General features: G+C 36.8%; 1 protein-coding gene across 4 annotated transcripts in view; it reads right to left on the bottom strand.

Annotated features, from left to right (window-relative positions):
- The window catches only part of Mbd5 (methyl-CpG binding domain protein 5), a 358857-nt gene that overhangs the window by 181561 nt on the left and 157199 nt on the right, over positions 1-20097 (bottom strand). For all 4 annotated transcript variants that reach the window (XM_029474046.1, XM_021182635.2, XM_029474045.1 and 1 more), the window contains exon 5: positions 10813-10965. The gene's annotated coding sequence lies outside the window, so the exon portion shown is untranslated. The remainder of the gene's footprint in view (positions 1-10812; positions 10966-20097) is intronic.

The following is a 20097-nucleotide window of genomic DNA, read 5'->3' as shown; positions in this document are numbered from 1 at the left end:
AAAAAATATTAAAAATAAAAAAAAAAAGAAAAGAAGAAAGAAGGAAGGAAGGAAGGAAGGAAAGAAAGAAGGAAGAAAGGGTATTTCACTTGATGTGAAGCAATCTATTTTGGAAAACATTCTTTTCATCAGAATGTATGAAGATATCAGGATCATTTACTATATGCACTTTATATGAAAACATTTATTCTTTATATGTGAGCATGTTTATGAATATTCAGAAACTGTTGGTGGAGAGAGGAGTCCTCTGCGACAGGAACCTGAGGTTTGCAGTGTTGGTCTTGTTACACGCTGAGCTTTATGGGCAAGGTTTTGAATTCTCTAGCTTCAGCATGATTACTTGCCTCATAAGTTGTACTGCCAAATGGATAATATATGTAAATGCTTATTCATGTAATAAGCACCATACCTATTTATTTCACATATATAACATTTAATTTCATATTTTACATAAACATATTGTTTCTGAAAAAAAGAATGAGTAAATAAATGATATATGAATTAAGAAAGTAAATAATAATTCCTAAGTATTTAAAAGTTATCAGCTTTTAAAGACAGCATGTTCAAGTATGAGATTAAACATCAAATTAATTTTATTTATAGGTCACAACTCATTTTTGTTTAAAAAATAAAATGAAGTGCTTTCAACTTCCTGTTAGGTATATAAATTCTTCTGTGTACTCTCAGGTAAGTTCAGTGTTGTAGTTTTACTATTAGTGAGGCATAAACGTTTCTTTTCACCTATCCTTAGTAAAAGAAACAACAATAGGAAGAGTTATTAAAACCATGTTTGTTTGTTTTTTTAACCTAACCTGTTAAAGACACAATATAAACAGGCTTTTCATCCATTTTCTCATTCACTGTTCACAAGAAACTAGTCAGAGAAATATTACCACTCTGACTTTGAGGTGAAGAACCTGGAATTATCTGAGAAATATTTTACTTTACTTTATCCAAGATTCCAAAAGTGGCAGAAACCCAATAAAGTCAGAATAATCCTAAAATAAGTGGCTTACTTATAGAGACAGCTCATGTACACAATATCCTACCCTACAAGTCCAGTTATAAGAGAACAGTCACCCCTTCTTTCTATACTTATCTAATATTCAGGATGATAATGGGCTCTCTTAAAGATCACCTGTAATTCCGATATATAATTAAAAACTAGTATGTATAAGCATTTATCTTGGGCAAATTTGTGTTAAGAACTATACTGTCAATGTAAGCCTACTCTGTATGTACCTACTTGCTTGTGTTTGTTCTATAAAACCTTTCTTGTGTTGATTCTATAAAACCTCTTTGAGGCAATGTTGGATGAGGTTAATTTATGCCAATCCTAAATATGCCTAGTTGGTACTATGTTAATAACTCCTCTCCAAGACAGAGTCTTACATATAAAGTCCTGCTTGGCCTAGGACTCAGGTATCTGCCTGCCTTTGCCTTCTAGAGATGTGGGTAAGCTCAGCTTTATAAAAAGTTCTTAAATGTTGGCAAAAAATGCTAGTGTGAATAAACTAAACATTTCAGCTGAGAATTTAAGTAAACATTTATATTCAATTCTTTGGCCAATTCGTTTACAATTAAAAATACGTAAAAGCTCAAACTGTTTCATAATTGTAAACATTTTATTAAGTTTATCTGTAATAAAAATGCTCAAAGTTTACGAATAGTAAATATATTTTATATTTACATAAAAATATTAAACATATAACGCTCATGTGCTATGCAAATAGGCTTTGTTTANCTTTTGTATCATAATTTTAGGTAATATTTACTATAAAATATAGTTTTGTACAATTCAAATTAATGTATATGACTATATAAGGATAAAGATAATTCACCTTAAACTGCACAAGTGATTAAAAAATTTTTAGACCTATAATCATCAGAGAAATATATGAACATTTGCTTTCAACAAAACCACGCCCTGACAGAAATTATTTTATTTCCTCACATAAATTACATTTTGATTTTTCAATAACAATAAAGTCAATTGGAAAGGACAGATTTTAATCTGAAATGTTACTGTGCATTCTTCTTTTGTTGTAGAGAAGAGTATATGAAAATTTATGCTATGCATTAGAGATCAGATTCTCACCCCCGCTTCACATGATTGATGGGTTTCTATTTGACCAGGCATAAATGTGAATAGCAACTGTGAAATGTTTACCAGAGAGACAGAGCTAATGCACTTCAACCAGCTTCCCCTTTTATTGTCAGCATGAAATTGCTTCTGTTTTTGAAACCACACGCAAAATCTTAGCATATAGCTGAAATATAACACAAAGCAACAGACACACACAATCATAACGCAGTTCTCACAACAGGCCAGGCAGAGATGGTAACGATTCACAGAAAAGCCCATTCAATAAACAATTTTTGAAATAACACTTTTGCTCCAGATGCAAATCATTCAGTTCTGAATCACAACTCAGCTCTCAAGGATAGAATATTATTTATATGTATCACTATATATTTAATATATAATAAATATATAAATATACTAATATGTGATATATTTAAAAATATGTATATATATCAGTCTACATAGATCATATACACAAATGCTACTCCTAAGTCAGACAGTTCTTATTGAACAGTCCATCTGCCTTGAAAGTCAAAATTTTCATCAGACTTTCATATTTGACAGAAAAAAGTCCAGTAGTCCTGACACTCAAAACAGAAAATTATGTTGATTAGAACTCTCGGGTTGTGCATACTATTGCTTATAATGTTGCTTCTCAAATGACAATCAATCCGTTTCTCCCACATAGAATATAGTGAAACTAGAACATCTGGAGGCATAAACTCGCCTTAACTGATCAACTTAACTGATCTGTATTATGGATAGAGAGAGGCACAATCCTGGGCAAGTCACTGTACATGGGAACATGAAACTTTACCACCTTAAGGTAATATTGGTCATAAAGGGAGAAGCCTCTGCAAGGACCAACTGAGTTTTGGATCCTATGCCTACGTTTTACGTATACTTTCACCTTTAATGTCTGAAGGAAACTCTAAATGTTCAAATGTTTATTTCTACTATATAAGCAGACCCCACTGATCAGAAATCTGAAATAACTCAGTAATAAACAGCAGAGTTAAGACTCAAAGATAGACCTAAGTGACTACACACATTATGAAGTAAAAATATAAAAATATAAAGACCCAAGGATGCCAATTCTGGTAACAATGGAGTAAATTAAGTCACAATAATTCCTCTAGCTACAAGAACAGCAACAACAAGAACAGCAACAACAACAACAACAACAACAAACAATAAACTACGTAAAAGTCCTGGACAGTGTAAAACAAAACAAAAGAAAACAAAGACCACTCTTGAAACTCTTCTGGAGACACACTTACAATCAGCAGACTAAGAGGGAAAAGAGAGACCAGTGGGAGAGAACTGTGTGATCAACCTCAATGACATCACTGGACACAAAAACACAGCGTGGAAGAGAAAAATGTTCAACAAGAGCAGGGAAAAAGGTGTGCATGATCTACATACACTGTGTATTTATTTGTGGAAATGTCATAATTAATATATGGTAATGAGAGCACTGAATCAGATATTACTTATCCAGAAAGCTTTATTTACTGCCTTATTCGCTAGAAGGATCAGAGGCCAGAACTCAGATTAGTCAGAATAAGGTAAGTTGGTGATGGAAGTAGGAGGAAAGAAAGAAGGGAAAGAAGAGGTGGAACTTACAGAATCTCACCTATGGTGACCCTGCACTCTAAGTGATATAAATGCCCTGCCTATGGAAGATGGCTAGAACCCCAGGGACAGTAACATCATGGCAGTGCACATAGTGACTGTCATTGCAGGAGACGGAAAGCTCAAGTCTGAATTTCAAATGACCACAGCTACTTGGCAAAGAAAGCTTTTGGTTCTCCATAAGTCTTTAAAGGTTCACACAGGAGTAACTCTAGGATCAAGGTAGAGCATAAACTGATCTGTTTTATAACATAAAAATAAGCTTCATTAGATGAAGTCAAATAGCTAGTGATCCCACTAAGCAAAAAAAAAAAAAAAAAAAAAAAAAAAAAAAAAAAAAAAAAAAAAAAAAAAAAAAAAAAAAAAAAAAGAATCAACTTGGTGCCTGGGAACAAAATGTGCTCAAAAAGTAAAACATGTATATTCAATACACAAGACAAAAATTAGTAGACATGCAAAAGAGAAGGAAAGGAACCCAAGGTTTATCAAAAAGCAGCAATTAGAAAACAATGATTACCAATATAAATCATTAAGTAGCCATCATCCAAAGAAATTTTCATCAGAAATTTCATCAGGAAAGAGTTTAAAAAAATTCAAGAGCACTTAAAAGTGGTTAATATGGTAAATTTTATATCTCAAATATGTTACCATGTTAAAGAATTAAAAAGAAATTATATAATTGAAAACTAAAGTATTAAAATGAAAAAAATTATTAGGTGGGCTTTAAAAGAATATTGGAGCAGGAGGAAAAACAGCTATTGAACTGGAGGTTAAGAATACAGAACATTTTAAAGAATGGTCACTAAAGAATAATTTAAAAATATTGGAGAAACAACAAGGCTTGTAAACTTCACAACCAGGAGTCAACACTGAACTGTCATATTTAAACACACATTTGGTGGAAAAAAAAAGAAATAATTGAAGCAATGAAAAATTCATCATGTTTGGTTATAAAAAATATCAATTTTTAGAAATAAATAGGTCAGTATGAAGCCTACAGAGGAAAAAGCAAATAGGTCCAGCTTGTAACACTGCTAAAAGCAAAGGAACAGAGGGAGCTTCCACCTGGGCATTGTGGCACAGGCCTGTAATCCTTGTAGTAAGGAGGTAGAAGCAGAAGAATTGCAAGTTTGGGGCCAGCCAGAGCAATATGTTGCGATCCTATTTCCAAAATTAAGAAATAAAATATTATTATGACATTGAAATAAAATGTTTAATCTTAAATGAACTATATAAACTCAAAATATGTATTGAAGAAATGAAGGAATATACTTTGATATACACAGGATATCAGGATACCATAAAGATGACATTTTCAACTAATGAAAAAGATGTTGCTAGGGAACTAACAGAATTGTAGATATAGTTTCATGTATAAAAAATGTAGGTCATTAACCACCTGCTTTCTGAGTGGCTTTAAGGCCCACTACACAGCAGGAAATATAAACCTGATATTGTAAATCTGGCCAAGAGCTCACAGAGGCAGAGCTCACAGGCCCCAAGGTTGCACCTATTACAATTATTTTGCTAAGTAGGCATGGTGTTAAGCTGCTACATTTTATTTCTTTGCCCACAGATAAGTATAGATAAGACTAGATCTCACCAGAGAAAACTGCTGTGGACAGTGGTTGATGCACAAACTCACAACTGGTGAAAGTACAGAGAAAGAAGCACCTGTGAATGCTTAGTCACAAATGTGACATCTATGTCATCACCTCCCCCAAGACCTAGAGACCGTCAGGGAAGGGGGAGTGGAAAGACTGTAATAGCCAGAGATCAGAGAAGACTGTCACGCAACAGTATCTTCTGGATATGACAGGACCTTGGCACCTTTAGTTTTCAGCAAAAGACTTGCACAGGATCAAACCAAGTATATCCAGCATGGAGAGAAGAGGAGCCAGGGTGGGGCATGTTTTTAAGGGTGTGGTCTGTGTAGGTCCACCATGTTCCAGTGCACGGTCCCACACCCATGAGTATATGGGCAGCTGAGACTGGACTCAATGGGTCACATTAATAAAATTTTAAAAAGGACACAAAGTTGGAAATGGTGAGGAATGGGTGCAGATCTGGGAGGAGTAGGGGATGAATAGTATCAACATTTTTGCACATGTGTATGACACTCTCAAATCATTAATAATTTTTAAAAAGAAAAAAACAATTAGTCCATGAGATGAAGAAAATTGTGTATTATATTTTATAAACTTGAACATAAACTCCAGAAATTATCATAGAAACACTGATTACTTAAGTCGTGCAAAATGTAAAAATTCAGTGTGGGGAAGTAAACAGAAAAAAAAAACACAAGGTTGTAAGCAAAGTAAACTACAAAAAAATATCTCAAACATGAAAAAAATGTCATATTTTATTAGTACGAGATGAACTTAAGAGTAGTAAAAAGAAGGAGAGAGTAGAAAGATCACTAACAACAGTTACTAAACTGGACCTATTATGTGGAAAAAGATGTAATGATATCTGCATACAAGTTGTGTTTATGTGACTAGTGTGTTCTACAGATATTTGGGTTTGGACAAATTATTTCTGAGATGATAAAGTAAATACAGGAGACTTGTGTTACAGGAGGATCAACTTTTACCTTTTTCTATTTTTGCTTCTCAGTTTTATTCCCAACATATGTGCTGCTTTTGTAACTCAAACATTAAGCCCAACAGAAATGTATTTTTGAAGAACCCACATCCCAGTAACACGCTGATTGTGCGAACCAATGCTCGTTCAGTTTGGTGGTCACTCTGCTTCTCTGACTATATGTTCTATGCTGAATTCTATTACACTGATAAAATATTTTTAAATGGGAGTTGCTTGCTAAAAATCCAGTAAGACTCTGTAATAAGTGAAATAGATAGCTAAATTTTACTTAGGAACTTATTTTATTGCCTTAGCATTTGAAATACAGAGGGAAGAAAGGGATAGTGGTATGGTGTTTACTTTGCTGAAGTGAGAACTAACTAGTTTTCTTTCAAATCTACCTTTCCTTTACTATGGAGCCCTGGAGGCAACCAGCACCTGTTCTCTAATGTTAATCACTCTGAGAGCTCCCTTGTGGGTGTTAACAGCACTCCTTATAGGAAGGTGCTCTCTGTCCTGTGAGTATGGCTTATTAACAGTCAACACTTGCATCAAAGCAAGGGAAGGGAAGGGAGTTAATCTTAGGACTCTTAGTCTTTATCAGTTTATAGCAGGTTGTAACCTATAAATAAATATGTCAAGAATTTTCTTCTCCAAGACTTAGTATCAAGAAGAACCTTTTTTTTCTTTTTCTTTTTACAATGATCATGAGCAGTGAAGTTCACTGTATTTTATTTTGCCATGTTTGGTTGCTATCTCTTAGAAGCCCGTTCTTTTCTAGTGAGAGACAGAAAGGGAACAGATCCAGAGGGGAAGGAAGGTGGAGTGGAACTGGGATGAGTAGAGGAAGGGGAAACTATAAGTAGCATATATTATATGAGAAAAGAATCTATTTCCAATAAAATATGACAAAAATGTATAAAATACAGAGTTGCAAATCCATTTTGCTAATACACATTTTCTTCATTTGCTTTTGGACGCTTTCTACACTTTAGCAAAATATACACTGTGTGATTTCTGATTATACCAGCATTACACTAGTGATATGTGGGTCCACTACCAAAATGGAATGCTTTGTAGGACTAGAAAATTAATGTAAAACCTAATAAATTTGGTGAAATTCTAATATTTTATAGGGTCACTGTTGTATTCAATAATTGTCTGTAGTATTAGAATTACATCATTGATTAAACCAGTCCTCCATGTAAAGGAGAATATGGGCCAAAAAAAAGAAATGTATTTTTTATACAATATATTCTGATTGCAGTTTTCCTTCTCCCTGCTTCCCCATCTTCCCCACCCCCCCACCCAGCAACTTCCAAGTCTTCTTTCTCTCTTTAGAAAGCAAGTGGGCAACAAATAAAAAAATGAACACATGTAATCTTCGATCACAAATCTCTACAAAAATATCAGTTAAAGTTACCACAGTGCACAAAGAGTGTTAGCTACTAAATGAGAGCTACAGGCAATCAGTCAGGCCTAAAGAAATGCTTGTAGAGATTTCCTGAAGTAAATAAGCACATCTGTTCATAAAACATGCCACATCAGGAACACAACAGCTTTTCAGAAACAGGACAGAAGAAATCAAACTCCTTTGTCTTTATATCCAGCCAAAGACAGTATACAGAGTTATAATTGAATTATGTTCCTCTAAAAGGCCTGCTTATACACTGGTCCCCAGTACCTATGAACGTGATCTTATTAGGGCACACTGTGGTTTTGTAGATGTAGTCAAGTTAAGAAATTTCCTTCCTGCATTAGCTGTAGACGCTAGGCTAATGTGAATTGTGTTTATAAAGAAAGGAAAAAGTGGGTTGTAGAGACAGATGAACAGTTCCAGCTGCACAACATGAAACCTGAATTTGGATACCCAGAATCCATGTAAAATCTGCATCTGGTGGCGTAAGTGTATGTAACCCTAGCACTGGGGTAGGAGTACAGGGTCAGGCAAATTGCTGCAGTTCATTGGCCAGCCAGCCTCACAAAAATCACTAGTTTCAGGTCCACTGGGAAACCCTATTTCAAAATATCAGGTGAGATTTGCCATGGAAAACATCCAGTGTTAAGCTCTGGTCTCCATATACACTGCTTAAATGAATATTCATTTGCACACAACTACATATGGATGCATACATACATACATGCATACATGCACACACACAAAATCTCCCTGATTACTGCACTTGCTTTCTTCAGCTTACACAAATTTGAGAGAATAGTTTTTGCACTTTAAGTCACTAAGTTTGTAGTAGTTTCCTACAGTGACCTAGGAGACTCATGATTTCTCTAATCATTTTTACCTATGAATGGAATATTTCTCAAATAATACTAGTTAATATGGCATAATGTTTTCTCTATTGTGAGTTTTGAATAAACCTCATTTCCACATTTTAAAGCATAAGCTTCAATATTTTTTTGAGATACTTCAATGTGAGCAAATTTATCAGTGTAATAATATGATATAAAAGAAATTATTCATTATAAAAGCTGAGTTTATAAGGAAAAATATTGTTCATCACCTCAGAATAGTAGAAAAATGATAGCATCTATTGATGAATTATGTGTGAGGCTAAATACCTAAGCTATTACTTTTATATCTATATTATTTAATCCTCAACATTGCACTAATATTAGTATTAGTAAATAGAATGAAATTAATCAAGAATACAGGAATGGCTTCTTAATATTGTGGGGAAAACATAAATTAATCTGACACTGATAGGTGGTAGTGGCTAAAGAATAATTTAAACTGGACTGGCAGGGTGGCTCAGCTGGTAAATCCTCAGTGCAAAGATTTAGGACCTGAGTTGGAGCCCTGGAACCTGCATGGCAAACAGAGAGAAGCAACTAGTGCAATGTCTCTCTGACATCCACATATGCACTGAGGCACACATGTACCCCACCTCCACACAAACAAGATATGGTATAAAGATGAGTTAATAAGTTACTTTTGTGTAGATATTTGATGGGCTGTTAATGCAAGAAGTTAGTCTACAAAACTATTTTTTTTCTGTTAAAAAATTAGTAAAGTTCTAGTACATTTTAAAAATACTTTAGTGGTTGGCTATAGTAAACTAAGAAAAGATGCAAAAATCTGTGGGAAAAAAGATTTAGAAACAGTGACTTAGTGACGTATTTAAGGTTAGGCAGAGATGTTTCTGCTTCTCCGAGCATCTGGCAGACTGGTGCAGGTGGCCCTGGACAGATACCTTGTATCTCTTCACAGACACAAGGCAACAGCAGCAGCTCGTAAGCTCAGGCATGTCCCTGGCTAGTCATCTTGTGACCACACAAGGCATTATTGCTGTCATCCTGTGGCAAGGGCAATGCAGCCTTAAAGTTGGTGTTGATGATTTGATGTCCCAAAGCTTCCAAATTAAACACAAGAACTGATTTTGATTCTCATAAAAGAAAACCCCTAAGCTTCACCCTAGGTTCTTTTGAACATGTATGGTCTCCTTTACTTATAGAAAGCATGGTTATAGGTCTAGCAGGGTAGATATACTTTCTGAGGATGTTAGGACTATGAGCTGAATCAAAACTAAAACATTCAAAGCCTGACTACAGTTTCTCCACTTGAAACTTTCATGGTTCCTTATATTTTAAGTAGGTTATTTTTAAAAAAAGATTTATTTATTGTATTAATGTGAGTACACTATAGCTGTCTTCAAACACACCAGAAGAGGGAATCAGATTCCTTTACAGATGGTTGTGAGCCATGTGGTTGCTGGGAATTGAACTGAGGACCTCTGGAAGAACAGTCAGTGCTCTTAACTGCTGAGCCAGCTCTCCAGCCCCGAGATGTTACTTTTTAATTTCATTTTTTCCCCTATCTACTTGGGATTTTATTTTTTATAAATGTAAAAAGGGTGGAAGACTGCTTATATGATTTTTTTTTAAAAAAGTAAGTTTCTATCTATGTAAACTTTCCATTAATGACAATGCAATTAATTTCAATTTTTAAGATGGCAGTTTTCTATATAGCCCTTACTCATCTGAAAATAATAGCATCTGCCAGAAAAGAACCTAGAAGCTATATGAATCATCTTGATGCTACAGAATGATAAACCCAATGCTGCTGGGGATAGAATGTGTTGGGTTTCCAAGACTCTCTTGAATACTTGTCAAAAATAGGAGAGGAAACTCTCAAGTTATTTAAATTAAGAAATGGTACAAATAACTCTAAAATGAATAGACAATAATTAAACCTCAAAATATATTTAGTATTTTCATTTATATTTGTCTAAAGTAAATTCAAAACTCATTTTCAAATGTGGGTAGTTAATTTGTTATTGTTATTATTTGTTAATCCTTCTTCAGCCTGTGTAATCCTGTAGGTAGGAAATAAGCACTCTAACATAACTTCTGACATGCAACAATGCTGAAGAAAAGGAAGTGAAAAGATGAGAGACAGACATGTTAACAAGAACCCAATATTTACTAAAACCCTATTTGATTTTATATAGTAAAAGACAGAAATCTCATTCCACAAATATTTCATTGCTTGCCTCCAAGAAATTGTTGACATCCTCTGTGGCCATCTGCCAAGGTGGGCCTTCCTCTGTGCTCTGTGCTTGATGGAGTTAGAAATGTTTCAGGGTTCTGAGGATTGATGGAAGGAAATATTCTGTGCTCTTGATTTCTTGTATATTTCTGTGGCGCTGTTAAAAAGCAAGCAAGGGAACATTTACTAACATTGGACAATTATTCCGTATGTATAAAGATTCACATTAAAAACTATAAGCTTCTTAGGAGGCTTGATTACAGTCATATAATTTGAGTTTCACTGACGGTGAGATAATAATGAGTGATAGGGAGCTGCATCAAGCAGGTGATATGACTCCCGTGTTTCACACTAAGTCAAATAAACAACCACCTCTACTTGGATCCCAGGGGTGCCCAGTACAGCCTGAACTTTCACTCCAACACTTGAGCAAAAAATAAATGTTTATTTGGGGCACACAGTAAACAGGTTTTTTAAAAAAAAATTTAGTAGATAATGAAAACAAATGGGGAAGAGTACATTGCACCATCTTTCACAAGGATCTAATTGGTGGAGCTAGGATACGAAAGTGTTCAAGTCTGGTTTAAGAATCTATATTTTAACAGTTTTGCTAGATTCCCATTACACTATACTGGTTAGATTATTTGATATTCAATTATCAAATATATACAACATACAAATATAAACACCACATATACTGTTGGTCCTGGAGATGTGATTAAGTCTTTTTTAAAATATTACAATAATAAAGGTAAAATGTTTATTGTATGATCCTTAACTTATATCTACCTAGCTTTCCATAGACATATATGAGCAATTTAGACATGTGATACAACTTGTACCAGTAATGCACCAGTTTGGTGCTTTTGAAAAAATAGTACAATGTAACTGATTTTTAGCTAAGAGAAATAGTTTCATAGATTATGACCTTCATTAACAGGCCATCAAATTTCTGTTGAAAATTTCTTTTTAAACTCACCTATGTCTAGTGTCTTGCTTCAGTTACTCTTTATTATTTTTGTCTTACATTTGTTTGTGTGGGGTGAGGTACATGTGCACATGTGGATGTTAGAAGACACACTGCACGAGTTGGTTCTCTCCTTGCAGCATGTAGCTCCCAGGGCTCCAAGTCAGGTTCTGATAAATCTTCACAGTGATTCTTTATCAGTTGAACTGCACCACTGGTCTCAATTATTCTTTAGCCACTACAGCCTATCAGTGTCAGATAGCCTTAATTCATGTTTTCCCCACAATATTAAGAAGCCACCCCTTGAAGACTCCCTCATTGCTGGTGGGAGTGCAAACTTGTACAACCACTTTGGAAATCAATTTGGTGGTTTCTTAGAAAACTGGAAATAGTTCCACCTCAAGACCCAGCTATATCACTCCTGGGCATATATCCAAAAGATGCTCCACCATCCAACAAAGGCACTTGCTCAACTATGTTCATAGCATCCTTATTCATAATAGCCAGAAACTGGAAACAACCTAGATATCCCTCAACTAAAAAATGGATAAAGAAAATGTGGTACATCTACACAATGGAATACTATTCAGCTATAAAACAAAACAAAACAAAACAAAACAAAACAAAACAAAACAAAGACATCATGAATTTTGCAGGCCAATGGAATGATCTTGAGAATATTACCCTGAGTGAGGTAACCCTATTCTAAAGGACATGCACACTATGTACCCACATCTAAGTGTTTATTAGCCATAAAATACTGGATGCCCATGCTACACTCCACAGACTCAAGGAGGCTGGACAGGAAGGAAGGTACAAGCAAAGGTGCCGAGTCTCACTTGGAAGGGGAAAAGGTATGGGAATGGAAGGCAGATGGAGGGAGTGATCTGGGTAGGAGAGGAGATCAGCAAGGGAGTGGGATATTTCAGGATTGGGTGTGGGGAGGTGCAGGGGGGAATGTCCAGATGTCCATGAGAAGGAATGGAAATCTGTAACCAACAGGGGGGTGGGTAGGGGGCATCTCCAAGGGGAGGAACCCAAGAATCAGTAGGATTATCTTTAGCTGTCACTCACACATTGTGATATGGAACCTGGGGAAGCTGCCTCCTGTGGCCAGAAAGGTACACTGATGGAGTGATATGGGCACAAAATCACCCACAGAGCTTTCTATCCAAAACTTAACCATGTCTACAGGGAATGCAGGGATTAGGGGTAGAACAGAGACTGAGGGAATGGCCAACCAATAACTAGCCCAACTTGAGACCCATCCCATGGGCAAGCACCAATCCCTGACACTATTAATAATACTCTGTCATGCTTGAGGACAGGAGTCTAACATGGTTGTCCTCTGAAAGGCCCGACCCACCAATTGATTCAGACAGAGGCATGTACCCACAGCCAAACTGTGGAATGAGTTTGGGGACGCTTATGGAAAGGTCATTAGCGTCAACTAACTTGGACCCTTGGGGCTCTCAGAGACTGAACCACCAACCAAAGGATATACAGGGGCTGGACCTAGGTCTCCCCACATATATATATATATATATATATATATTTATAGCAGCTTGTTCTTTATGTGGGTCGTGAAAAACTGGAATGGGGACTACCCCAAAAGCTGTTGTCTGCACAAGGGATATGTTATAGTTGTGCTGCCTTGTCTAGTGGGAGAGGAAGTACCTAACTTGAAGAGACTTGAAGTGTCAAGGTTGGGGAATATATAGGAAGGCCTCCACCCACTCAGAGAAGGGGATGGTGATGGGTGAAGGATTGTGGGAAGGGTTGACTGGGAGGGAGTTAGTGAGTGGTATGTAAAGTGAATAAATTAAAAAATAAATAAATGAAAGAAAGAAGTCACCACTTGTTCTTCATTAATTTCACTCTATTTATATCTATATCATTAATAAGCCAATCATTAATAAGACAAAGAAGATACTTAGATTGTAATTTGATATCTTATTTCATTTGTTTCCCATAATTTTAGGATTACATACAATTTATAGTAGTCATTAGAGAAAATTAAGAAAAGATGTTAATGTGTGAAGTACAATTCTGAGAATAAAAAAAAAAGAGTTAATAATTTACAGTGAAGTTGAAAGATTAAAGAGTGATGTCTCTATGCTGTTGAATGGCAGGGTGGATGGTTCCAGGCTATTCAGGAAGTTTAGGAGCCCCTGCTAGAAGACAGCCACGGAGAGGATCCCTTACAGACATCAGGAAGCTCAGGGACTGCACAGAAGTGGGAGATGTGTATAATGCAACTGCTTTCACATTGCTGATCAGGATTTCCTAAAAGTTCACCAAGAACTGCAGAGTATTTTCAAATATGATACACACACACACACACACACACACACACACACACACATATGACAACATATATTTAGAATATAGGAAGTAAAAATAAGCAGATTTGTAAAAATACCTAGATCCACCCACCACATACACCCTCACATCTTCCTTTTTTCTGATATGGCCATCCCTTGCCTTTCCCACTCTTCAGATACTTGGCATATTTAAGACAGAGAAAAATTCACAGTTTTGTGTGTAGGGTGGCGCTCTATCCACTCTGTCACACAGGAGTCTGTCCTGTCTCACACCTATTGATTAGGAATACCACCCACCAGAAACTCAGAGGAAAAGGAATACTGATCTTGGCCCACTTCAAGAGAATTTTAACACAATAAAAATGCTTCACTTCCTTTCCCCAGAGAGCAAACAGCACAGATGCCCTCTTCTATGGCTCCTTCTATACATCTGTTCACTTGTCTTCTAAACTTTAGGGGACAGATTATTTTGTGATTTAGTGTGTCTCAAATTTGAGAAAAGAGCTTTGATATATTTGCTATATAGGAGTGAACACCAGCCAATACCAGGCAGCAATTCATAATAAACATTCCTTCAGTTGATATTTAGGCTCTGGTTCCACTTAAAATTCATGATATAAAGTACTCTAAGTACTTTGTTAGCTTTTAGCTATAAATGAGTTAACATGAAAAGAAAAAAGCTTACATTTCCAACCTTTGTGCCTTCAGAATGGCTAGAAATACATGAAGTAACTCCATCCATGGAACCACAATATATCAGATATAGTAGATAGATACACTGAAAAATTATAATCTCATTTTTATTCCCATGCTTTACTGTGTGTCCCCAGTCCTAGTGTTCAACAAACTTAAGAATGAAAGCTGTAGAGAACTGGAGGTTGAAATTCCTTAGGAAGCGTAGGTAGTGATTTATAGCCCACAGGTGTCTGGTGGTCTCTGGGTTTGCATATACTCCTTTTACAGAGAAGTCAGCTACCGAGAGAAACGACAGTATTTTGGAGTATGTGAATGTGGAACTTCTCACTCACCATCTTACCTACTGTCTCTTTATCATGTCTGCCACTGCCACTCATACGCACCCCAATCAGATGGATACTCGGCTACTATTTATTTATTAAAAATTATTCATATCACACACATGTATGTTTGTTCAGTTCTTTCACATCTCAATTTTCATTCCCCACTTTTTCTGTTTAAAATTCTATATACTTTACCTTAAAATAAACATATATAATATGTAGACAAACACATATATTTTAAATAAAAATTTCCCATCTAGGCTGACAATGTGCTCTCCTTTGCAAGAGTCAAAGACCATCTAATGGAAAACCCTAATAGGAGGTATATATGAGCTCTCTTTTGAGCTGTTGCTATTCTTGGTTGGCCCCAGAGGTGGACAGTAAGTCTTCATTGCTGAAGACAGCATGTACTTCAGATGCAGGGCCCAGAGGCCCCTGAGCGGGAGCTGACCGGAAAGACTCCTTAAGGACTAACTTTCATGGTACCAGAAGCCACAATGCAAACCTCAAAAGAAAGTCCTACCTTGCTATGGCACTTACAAACCACAACAACCAGTGTGGTCCAATAATCCCAAGGGTGCAGTAACAGTACACATGTCTTGGTGGCACCCAAAAGCTCTCTAACTGCACTTAAGTCTCACTCAACAGGAGAAAGATCATGCCTGATAATGGAAACCTAGCCAATTACCCAGAACTAGTGAAGTCATGGATTTTGGAGGAGAATCAACAACCATCACTTTCCTAAACCAGGATAACCCCAAACTACATTTGGAGTACTTGTTATTATATTAACCAATACATATAGACCTCATCCCTCAGCTAAGTAACCTCTCTTTTTAACAGTCAGAGACCACAAAAGAGAAGCATAACCATTCAAAATGCAGAGTTGTAGAACCTGTCCAGTGCAAATATCTACAACACAACTCTGGCATCTAAAACTTAAGGAACATTGTAGAAGAGGAGGCAGACAGACTATAATAAATAGACTTCCCCAGAGGAGAAAGAACATTGAAAAAACACACCGGTAACATTATATAGACAGAAGAAGTTGTACTTTCATATTTAGGAACACACAAATACACACAAATGCACATACTCATATAACAACAATTAACGAAAAAAGGAGTCATGAATTTTGAAAACAACGAGGGGTATTTGGGAGGGTTGGAGGGAGGAAAGAAAAGGAAAAAAAATGATATAATTAAGTTAAAAAAAAAGTTCTTCACCCAGAGCTCCCAGGGACTAAACCACCAATCAAAGAGTATACATGGAGAGATCCATGGCTCCAGATACATATGTAGCAGAGGACAGCCTTACCAGAGAGCAATGGGAGGGGAGGCCCTTGGTCCTGTGAGGCTTGATGCCCCACTGTAGGGGAATGCTAGAGTGGTGAGGCAGGAGTGGGTGGGTGGGCAGAGGAGCATCCTCATAGAGGCAAAGGGGATGGGGGAGAGGGAAGTTGGGATGGCGGATTTGTGTAGGGTTAACCAGGAAGGGGGATATCATTTGAAATGTAAATGAATAAAATGATTAATTAAAAAAGCAGTATCAAAACTTGCAAGAAAATAAAAACATCACACACTAACAGTAACTGGCCTCCAAAGTCTATGAAACATGAATTTCTATACAACTCAATTAACTTCATAGTTAGAATAGGCATTTGTAAAGGAAGCTATGGTATTTTACAGTAAATTTTATACTTCTACTATATTATGTATTTTATGCACTTACGCTCCCAAACCAAATCATCCATGACAGAATTAAAATTAGAACACCAATTAGCTTTATAGCCTCGTTCATTTTCTGTACACAGTCCTTTCTTGACCCTTATGTTTAGCTTTTCTTGTTTTCTTTTCAGGTTGTGCTGTGCCCACATATACGTTTGTTTTATATAAGCACTAATAAGGAGAATATATATATATATATATATATATATGTGTGTGTGTGTGTGTGTGTATGTGTGTATAATATTAATATATTAATATATATTACTAAAATGCATGTAAAGGACAAAGGTTAAACCCTGGATGTTGCTTATCAGAAGCCACATCTCATTTTGTCAATTCTTTTATTTTTTGAGATTATAATATATGCTGGTTAGTTTTTTGTCAACTTTACTCAAGCTAAAGTCATTAGAGAGGAAATAGCCTCAATTGAGGAAATGCCTTGAAAAGACAGGTGAGTAGACAAGCCCTGCATTCTCTTAGTGACTGATGCATTCTCTTAGTGATTGATGCAGAAGGGCCCAGGGTATTGTAGGTGTCACCTCACCGGGGCTCATGGTCCTGGATTTTATAAGAAAGCAGGTTGAGCAAGCCATACGAAGCAAGCTACCAAGCAGCATTCCTCCATGACCTCTATATCAGTTCCTGCATCCTTTCTTCCCAAGTTGTTTTGGTTGTTGTGTTTTAACACAGCAATAAAACTCCCAAGACACACTCCTTCCCTTTCTTCCTTCAAATCCTCTTAAAACCCCTCCTTGCACTCTTTTGAATTCATGGTTTGTGGTTTTTTCATTAATTGTTGTATATGTATTTGCTAAGAACAACTTGACCAGTTTGTATAATGCTACTTTTATCTATGTTCTTAAGGGCTGACTGGTTATGAATAACCAGTTGGTGTATTCTTCCCTGGGGAAGCCTACTTCTCCCACTCTCAGCATGCCTTAGTTGCCTGCAGTTCCTTATGTAGGGTTGAAACATTCTGGGTTTCCTCTGCCCACTTTGGCATGCTTATTGTTCTTGCTCAGTTCATGTTTAGTCAGTCATGCTGGTAAGGCTTTCCGGGTGTAGCTACTGACTTTCTGAGGAGACACAATCTCACAACAGACTACCTGATCCTCTGACTCTTAAAATCTTTCTGCTCCCATCTTCTGCAATTCTAAAATGTTCACTGAGAATTAGGAACGGGAGTGCTTTGTAGCTGTATCCACTGGAACTAGGCTCTACGACTCTGCAATTTGATTAATTATGCCTTTCTGTAATGTTCTTGGCAAAGAGAACTTTCCTTGATATGGTAACAACTATACTTATATGTTCATAAAAGGTCTAGTATTCAGAATTTAGTTAGGGATAATGCTGGTTTAATAAAGTGGTGATTGTAGATTCTCCTTCAAGATCAGTGACTTTATTATTTCTGGGTAGGTGGCTAGGTTAGGCTAGCTTGTTGAGGGGGACTCTAGTCAAATTAGAGAGCCACTGTTTACTGCCAAGGCAAACATGCTACCACTGCACCCTTAGGGTTATCAGGTTTTGCTGGTCACTGTCATTCATACATGTCATAGCAGGTTAGGTAGGAAGTATGCATGGTGCCTTCTAATCCCAAGCTCTAACCATGGGCTTCTGGATTAGAGTAAATTCACTGTTGAGTAAGCATTTGGGATCTTCCTGTCTTTGTTTCTCCGGGGCTGAGATTAGCAGCACATGCCATCATGTGGGTGCTAGGAGCTGCATTCAAGTAATCTCATGTTTGAATAGTGTACTGGCTAGTTTTGTGTCAACTTGACACAGCTGGAGTTATCACAGAAAAAGGAGCTTCAGTTGACGAAATGCCTCCATTAGATCCAACTGTAAGGCATTTTCTCAATTAGTGATCAAGGGGGAAAGGCCCCTTGTGGGTGGTGCCATCTCTGGGCTGGTAGTCTTGGTTCTATAAGAGAGCAGGCTGAGCAAGCCAGGGGAAGCAAGCCAGTAAGGAACATCCCTCCATGGCTTCTGCATCAGCTCCTGCTTCCTGACCTGCGTGAGTTCCAGTCCTGACTTCCTTGGTGATGAACAGCAGTGTGGAAGTGTAAGCTGAATAAACCCTTTCCTCCCCAACTTGCTTCTTGGTCATGATGTTTGTGCAGGAATAGAAACCCTGACTAAGACAAATATCAATCACCACACTGATGGATATATCTCTCCAGTAATCTACTTTTAAAAATTATGGAACTATTTACATACTTATTGCTTTGTCTTCCCTAATAAAATATTAAGCACCATTAGGAATTTAGTATTTATGATAACTCATAAAACAACCCCTGGTCAACTTGAGGGCACACAAATATACTTTAAAATAAATGAATAAACACCTGAGTAATAACCTTAATGTTGAACTTAAATAAAAAAGCTTAAAATGCTTCCAAAGATATAAAGAAAAGCATATAAAGACAAGTTACTTATACCAATTATCCCAGAAGGGCTTCTTAAGTTATTGCTTTTAAAGTGTACCCTCATGTTGAGCTGAATTTTTAGCGATTTTAGAATCCATCAGTACAAGCACATGCCATTTTTCCTAGTGAAATGATAGCACTTTCTGTTTGAAAGCAACTTTACTTTGTTTTGTATTTTCTTTAAAATTTATTTATTTATTTATATTTATTTTAAATGTGATTTTCACATCTACAAACTCTTTGAGAAGATATATTTATCATACAGCACAAACACTGTCTCAGTATTTTTGACTTCTAAGGTGAGCAGAAAATAGACATGGAGATTATATAACTATTAGAAAATTTAAGTGTTACAAAGGAGATGCAAAGTAAACAAGAAATGATAATTTAAAATAGAGTTATAGCCCGCCTGGGAGGGTTTGCCGGAGCATCTGGGGAAGCCATCTTGGTTCTCGAATCCCACCGAGACTAGTCTGCACAGGCAAGAGTGTGGACTACAGAAGCTAACAGCTTCTGGGACAGGCGGGAGCCACAGAGCTTCTGAGGCAGCCCCCTTTTCGGGCTCTAGACATCCGGCCACCTTCCCTGCCAGAGGAGAGGTGTCCACCGTGCCTGGGAGGGCTTTGCTGGAGCATCTGGTGGAGCCATCTTGGTTTCCGCATCCCGCCGAGACTAGTCTGTGCAGGTGAGAGTGTGGACAACAGAAGCTAACAGCTTCTGGGTCAGGCCCTGTTTTGGGCCTTCATGTTCTGCCAGGAGGCAGGTCTGAATGCAAAGTATCTGTGCACCGTCCCTGCAAGAGGAGAGCCTGCCTGCAGAGAGTGCT

Source organism: Mus caroli, chromosome 2 (assembly GCF_900094665.2).
Source record: "Mus caroli chromosome 2, CAROLI_EIJ_v1.1, whole genome shotgun sequence".
Classification (NCBI taxonomy): domain Eukaryota; kingdom Metazoa; phylum Chordata; class Mammalia; order Rodentia; family Muridae; genus Mus; species Mus caroli.
This window is presented reverse-complemented; position numbering and strand designations above follow the sequence as displayed.